Source organism: Pipistrellus kuhlii, unplaced genomic scaffold (assembly GCF_014108245.1).
Source record: "Pipistrellus kuhlii isolate mPipKuh1 unplaced genomic scaffold, mPipKuh1.p scaffold_m20_p_3, whole genome shotgun sequence".
Classification (NCBI taxonomy): domain Eukaryota; kingdom Metazoa; phylum Chordata; class Mammalia; order Chiroptera; family Vespertilionidae; genus Pipistrellus; species Pipistrellus kuhlii.
Genome location: NW_023425529.1, coordinates 144,562,216 through 144,570,027, shown reverse-complemented (window position 1 = coordinate 144,570,027; position 7,812 = coordinate 144,562,216).

Genomic DNA, 7,812 nt, shown 5'->3' with positions numbered 1-7,812 from the left:
GGAAGTTTATAGCAGCACCCTTTCCCCAAATTTATCAAGTTTACTGCACCACTTCCCCTTTGCCCCACTACTCATCCTTTCTTCCTCCAGGCAATTTACAGTTTCTCCAGGGTGGGAATTGTTGTAGCAAGATAGCCATCAGCTACTTCCTGACAGCAAGACCAAAGAATACAGGATTACTTCAATTTACTTGCTTATAGATTTTATATAAATGATTTTGTCAGACTCATTTGAAGTTTTAGTAAAGCTATTTAACAAAATAACAATATAAGAAGTGGTTCATGCATCTTTAGGTATTTCCCAAATATTCCTTACATAAAGATTAGAGGATATGATAGTTTTGTGTGTGTGTGTGTGTGTGTGTGTGTGTGAGAGAGAGAGAGAGAGAGAGAGAGAGAGAGAGAGAGAGAGAGAGTGTTAGAGTTAGAAAGAGAGTGAGAGAGAGAGAGGCTTCTTTTACCTTAACTCTTTATCTATGATAAACAGTTTTTCAATTTTTTTTCTAAGTAGCCCTGAAGCAATAAAAATGGCCATGGTGTACATAGGATTGATATCCGACATTTTTAATTACATCCCACATTTGGTATAAACAATACTGTTAGATCTTTCCTAAGTTTTTGAATTTTTGGAATTGATAGATTTCGATGAGCTATTTTTTTCCAAAAACTAAATAGTCATCAGAGAGAAAATTTCATAATCTAAATACTCTTAGCTACATAGTACCAGTAACAAAAAACAAACAAACAACTTTTCTTTTTTGAAAATGAGAAAACATAAGGGTGGCAGGTTTTAGAAAAATAAATATTGCTGGTGTGCTGGGAAAAAAAAAAAAAAGGCACAAGAGCCGTAATTTATTTAAATACCACATTCCATTTAATTTAAAGTAAAATTCTGATAACAACGTCCCTGGTGGTTATTTTCAGCTTCTCCTGCTTCTCAGCATAACCTCCCAAAGCGCTTGCTGCTTTTGAGCGATGCATTAGATGGCAGTGTTCACATAGCTTACAATGGCACTGCCTGCAGGCGTCTCCCTGCACAGGCCCCATGCACACCTTCGCTCTGGATTTTACATGCCAGCTCTGTCTCCAAAGCTGCTCTTTCCCCAGACTCCTTTTATGCCTTCGGAGTATCTGGGGAAAGAAGCATGTTAGTCATTGTGGATACCCCGTGACAGATATGAAAGCATGTTCTATGTCCTTTTGAATCCTTAGGCCTTACCTAAGCAATAAAAAAGAAATATATGGCAGATCATACCTGCTTCTTACCTGTGGGTCTGTTAGGTTCACCGAAATGCGCATGGCTGCCATTTGCTACTACAAAGCCACTCACGCTCCCCTAAACCCAAAGGCATGCTTTTGTTATTCAGAAACTTATAAGGTTTAAATCACAGTCTTTATTAAAGATGGCTCCTAATTTCAAATTCTTATCCAATTTCCCTGTTGCCGTTTTCCTTATTCCTTTCTCTTTTGCTTTTTATATTGATGCTGACCCTTCGGCTGTTGAAAAGAAAAGCTCTATTCTAGCCCTCCTTGTGCTTCTATTTATCCTTTCCTTCAAATCCAATAAGGATAATTTACCAGGTCCCCACCTCTTGGCGCAGCATCCATTTTGCCCATGGACCAGATGCCAAATAATTTAATATATCTTAGATGCCATCGGGGAACTATCTCAAAGGCCTAAAGCCTTTAGCATGAGGGCATAGCATTCTTTTAGGCATTTAGCTTAAAAAAACAAATCCCCCAAGTCACTGTTTTTCTCTAAATAGTCGAATGGTCTGGTCTGCCTTCTCCAATTTCTACCGCCCAGCAAAGTCTATTCTCCAGTTTTCCAGAGACACGGGCACCTCTTGACCCTGGAAGGTATGATGCCATATGTTAAATCCATTTAGACTAAATTTAGAAGCATTTTTCCCCCCTACTCCGAGTGAGATGGAGGAGTTTGCTTGGAGAGAATGGGCAGGACTTCCAAGCAAAGGGCTTGAGGTCAGAGGAATAAAGGGAACGTTGTAATAACTGAAATTTAACCTTCCTCAGTCTTTCCAGAAACACCAGAGGTTTGGGGCTTCGCCTAATGATAATAAACATTCAAATGCAATAAAATTTGTTTGTAAAGAAGATTTCTCAAACTATATTTTAAATGAATACTATATAACTGTGAATAATAATGTGTATCTGATTGTAATTATGAAATTATCACATAAAGATAGGCACAACAGATTCTTTTATCATTTTTTTGTAGATGAGGAAAGTGAGAGTTGGAGAGGAACTGTGCAAGTTAAAAATGTAAGACTAATTCAATCTTCTGACTCCTGGTCTAGTCTTTTTTTTTTTTTTTTATCAAACTCTGAATACTCAATCAAATCAAATGCATTTTTCTCTCTCTGTATAACAATCTGGATAATGTAAACCCTACTTGAACACTGGCTCAAATTTCTCTCCACTTATTAGCTCAGGGAAAAACTAGGTTATTCTCTCTTCTGGTCAGGAAACCTTACAGAGAATAAACTAGAAAGACCCACTTAGTTCTTAGCTGGCTAAATTACCATCTTATTCCCAGCTTAATCTGAATACTTTTAGGAATCACTTTCCTCGGGATTTAAGGATTTTTTTTGAAGGAGTGGACAGTGTTTTAGATAAGTCACCTAAGCCAGAGAATTTTTTTTTTTAAAGTTAGACTTTCCATGAAAAAAACAAACAAATAAGAATTTACCAAGTTGCGATAGACTACAGTTCCTTTTTAATACCACCAGATGTCTGGTTTTATTCAGAGACTAAAGGAGTGGGTTAGTGCCTGTTTTCACAGATTATATAAATAACAACCCTGCTATTGCTTATTTCTTCTTTTGTGATAACATTTTGTGTTGCACTAAACCAAGTGCTGGGGCGGGGAGAATTTAAAAGTCTCCAATTATTAATAGAGGCAGCCCACTAAGGTCTTTGGCTAGTGTCAGTCATACTTTGGACTATGAGAGAAAACATGGATTGTTTTACAAGCAGAGGTGAAGGTGATTGCTTTCAGGGGTTTCAATATGAATATTTCCACTTTCTGTTGTCTTGCTCTCCCTTTGACGTTTCCAGCCTTTGCTTAATGACCTATCAATCTCAAACCCAGTTTTGAAACAAAGGTCCAAGCAATACCTTTTCATGCATTTATTTCCTTCTGGGTCTATCTAGATCCTGGGAGGACACCAAACATCAGCTTGCCCCTTCTTCCCTCCCTGCATCTATTAATACATGCTGGAAGTGCAAATAGACCTGGCCTAGCTCAGTGCCCAGAGGGGAGGAAGGCAATAACACAGGCGGAGTGCTCTCCTGTCCAGGCACTGTGCTAACCTGTTACATATGTGCTGGTATAATATTTCAAAGTGCTAATTGTCTGCTATAACTGCCAATTTTCCCCAGCTTGGCAGCTAAATGGAAAAGCAACATGGCCGCGGGGACAATTTACAGTGGGGAACAAAGTTCTTTAGCTCTTAAGTTCAAAGGGCACCATCTGGCTATGAGAAAGGAACATTTTTTTTTTTTTTTTAAAGGAATGCAGTCAGGGAGAACAGGTTTTTCTTCCCAATTTGAGACGAAAGAGATAAAGGAGCCTGGAGCAGGCAACCAAGTCATCCCCCCAAGTCTCCAGTTGCCCAAACACTGTTCTGCCTGGAAACCTGTTTGCTGCTGCTTTGTTTCAGGGGCCACCCACCATCAGCAGTTTCACTAAGGATAACAGGTTTGAGGCACCTTCTCTGGGAGGGATGTGTAACAAAAAGGGAACGTTGAGCACAGTGGACATTCACTAGAGAATTGATTAAACATTTCAGTGGATCTGTTTACAGACCTGCTGTTTGCTAGTGGCACACACTTTTCTATTCTTCACTTATGAGTTATTAACAAGCAGGCCTTATCTCAGGCCTACCCGTCCTGATTCTCCCACCCTGTATTTTAGAGGACGTACAGGCCTTTGCTGTGATGATCTCATAGTCATGAAGTATCACTATGAGGGCTTTCTAGTCTGTGTAGCTGATGGATGTGAGTTCCCCTTTTTCTTTGTTCTTTTTTGTTGTTGTTCTCTTTCTTTCTTCTTCCTTCCTTCCTTCCTTCCTTCCTTCCTTCCTTCCTTCCTTCCTTCCTTCCTTCCTTCCTTCCTTCCTTTCTTTCTTTCTTTCTTTCTTTCTTTCTTTCTTTCTTTCTTTCTTTCTTTCTTTCTTTCTTTCTTTCTTTCTTTCTTTCTTTCTTTCTTTCTTTCTTTCGAGTTCCCCCCATTCCTGTGACCTCACCACCTGCCATCAGCCTTTGTTTTTCGTTGACCCTTCTCTTCCTCCCATTCCTTGCCTTCACACATACCATGTACCCTGTGGGTTGCAGTACTTTTCACATAAAGTTAAGGGCAGAATGGCAGGGGTTATCCATTTCCTTTAGTTGTCATTTTGGAGTGAAAAGTTTAGGACCCCGCAGGGAAGAATCCTCCTTACTTCCTCCTCCCCCGGAAAACAAGCCTGACCTCTGGGTAGTGGCTTCCTGAGTTTCTAATTTTGAAGCAAGCTTGCAAAGCTGTCTGAGAGCAGCAGGGACGGCCACTCCCGGGATTGCAGGGTGAGATGGGAACTCTTATCTCTGTTGTTCACGAGATGGTGGCTACTCCAGTGGTGTGGCTCCTGTGAGTGAACTGTACTAGAGGTAGAGAATCTTGTTCATGCACAGGGAGCCCTTGTGCAGACATCATTTTGGGCAACCAATCATTCATCTTTGTCTCAATTCTTCATCTGCAAGACGGATCGCTACTGGAACTGTATTAGGATAAAAGGAGATAAGATATATAGACACTTTGAAAAGACAAAGATATTTTTAAAAGGCAGAATAGTGGCATTATTTTGTAGAGATACTGTGATAAAAATGTGCACTAAAGACTAATAGTCTCAAAATGTATTGTACTATTTAGATTGGATTGCAAATCAAATCTATTTTAGAAAAGTAAAATTTGAACCATTTTTGACGTCTTTATGTTGCATAAATTATTTAAACCCAATAATTATTCAAAAACTGAGCAAATCAAGTTGATTATAAGTCAGATTTGTTTCTTTTACTTTCAAAATAACAGTCAGGCAAATTAAAAGTCACTGTGCAAGAAAAGTGAGTACAAAGAACAATTCTTGCTATGTAGAAAGAATTCTTGTTTAGTTCCAGCCTTTAGAAAGTTATCACTTTTCATTTTCACTGGTGACAATGCAAGAAAACATAGTTTTAAAGAAAAAAAATCAACATAAATATTTTAGAGGAGATGTAGATCTATTTTCATTTCCACAGATGGAAATACTGCAAAGTTGATTATAGCATGTTTATTTCATTCAGAACAATCCTGGTTGAATCTTTCTCTCAACAACAACAAAAAATTGTAATTTATATGTAAGTGTACTTGCATGTCACATTGATGTCCTATGTGCATACATATCAAAATTGATAGATGATATACATAAACTTTCCTACCTTGTTCAAACAATAATCCAATTGTATGTTTGCTTCTTTTGTTGTGATGCAGCAGGAAAATAGAAGATTCGGTCTGGGATTAGGGCTGGAAGATTGATGTAGTCCAGAGAGTTGCCACTCTCTGTATGAAAGGAAGCGGGGGAGGGGCACTGCAGCAAGAGCCATCTTACATCCTCAGGAAAACGAGGGGAAGTGGAAGAAAATCTTGTTTGCCTCAGAAAAGCAAAGCCAGCTCAGGACTCCATTAACTACATTCCTGGGCTGAGATTCAGAAGTATCACATCCCTCATTTCAATCCACCACAACCTTTGCAGAACTGTGATGGAATTTTAAAGCCATGCATGCAATGATGTCAGTATTTCAATGTAGAATTTTACATTTGAGGAAAGACAGAGCACTCTCTCCCTTTCTGTGTTTTTCCATGTACTGGTGTTTTCTACCATCTGCACTGGATTGTGAATAACTTTGAGGCCAGGGAAACCCTCTCCCCGCCCCACTAACAGCTATTATAATTTCTAGTAAGATTTACCACATCACTTTGCTTATTTTGAGGGCTTAATAAATACTTTAAATTAAAACTTAAGAAATGAAATGTATCCCGTTTACATGGTGTTTGTTTACCGAACAAAAAACTATAAACTTATGTTCACAACAGGTCGAATAATACTAACTATAGATCCAAGCAGGCAGAAGCATAGTTACACAACTAGGGGAAAAAATGTAGTGAAAATTAAAAGAAAACAACAACAACAAAAGCACACACCTTTTTACAAAACAAATCCTGCTCTGGGAAATATAGAAGAAAGTGTCTGCATATGGCAGAGATGTGCAGTGTCTCTATTTACCACCTGCTCCCTGATTCTCAGGTCAGTTCTCTGCCTTTCTCTGTCCTGGAGGAATAGAGCATCTATGAATGTTCACGTACAGGTTTCTGTGTGGCCAGAGGTCTCTATTTCTCTGTGAGAAAATGCCCAGGAGTACACTTGCTGGGCTGTGTAGAAATGGCATATTTCGTTTTGTATTAGAGTTCCATTTCAGCCTTGCCCACAGCTCTGTAAATATCCTCTTTATAATCCTTTGAGTAAGCCATCTCTTTCCTGTTGGGACTGATACACTGAAGTTGGAAAGAAAACAGAATGCTGGAAATATAAGCAGTCTCTGCTTCTGTAAAAATTGTCTAGCCAGGGGCTCTTTGTCTATAAATATATATGCCACCATTAAAAAAAAAAACTTAGCAACTGTGAACATAGAACAAGAAAGACAAAGGACAGTTTCTGTCTTTTCCACTTATGATAAAAAATCTAAGCTAACACTATTTTTTTTAAAATACATCAACCAAAGGTTAATTTGGTTATATCCACTCGCTATTTTCTTCCATCTGTCATGTGGATTTTACACAATGAAAAAATAAAATACAAACATAAAAAAACTATAAAACTCAAATTAACAGTAAAAAAAAAAAAAAAAAAAAAAAAAAAGCACCATCCACATACATTTGAACATATGGCATCCGGAGCATATCTGACATTGCCTAGCACAACCACTGAAGTTGTTAGAAAAGGCAGAGAAAAACTCTCATGTCCCAGGTGTGATCCTGTAGCCACGAGATGCTCTGAGCCTCTCCTCTAACCCAAATGCCACGGGTCCTTAATTGTTCACTCACTAATGCATCCTAAAAATATTTGTTGATCACCTACTATGTAAAATGCATTGTACAAGGTTACTTTTCTGTGCTCCAAGTTAATTCTCTGAGGACAAAGTAATTCATCAAAAATAGCTTAGGATACTATCCAAACATTAATAAAGGTGTTAGCAAACTTTAAAATTGGAACGCTGTACTTGAATTTAAATAGCTATGCAATTCATAGTAAAATATTGGAATTAGGCAAGTCTACCCACAAATCAAATCTTGATTTTATAAATGGCACTAAAAACATACTAATTTTCAAAAATTCCTTATTCACTTTGTTGTGCATGGATCATATAAACCTTGATACAAAATTGCTAGATCTTAAAACATTAAAATAATTGCCCTGCAAATACTAAAAAGCGTGCATTAGTTTAATATAAGATGGGAAACTTGGCCAAAACGTAGTGTAGACAAGGAAACAGCTCAAAGATAAAAAGAGATACAGGTACCATTTTTACTCTCCAGAATGCACAGAAGTAGAAAGTGGGCAGGAATTGGAAGACCTCAGGTGAGTTTATCCTCTAGCACCTTCCCACTACCTAGTATCCATCTCTTTCTTCCAAAATAATAATAATAATAATAATAATAATAATAATAATAATAATTAGAGTGACAGAATAATACCTGCCTTCACAAAGTAAATGTAAC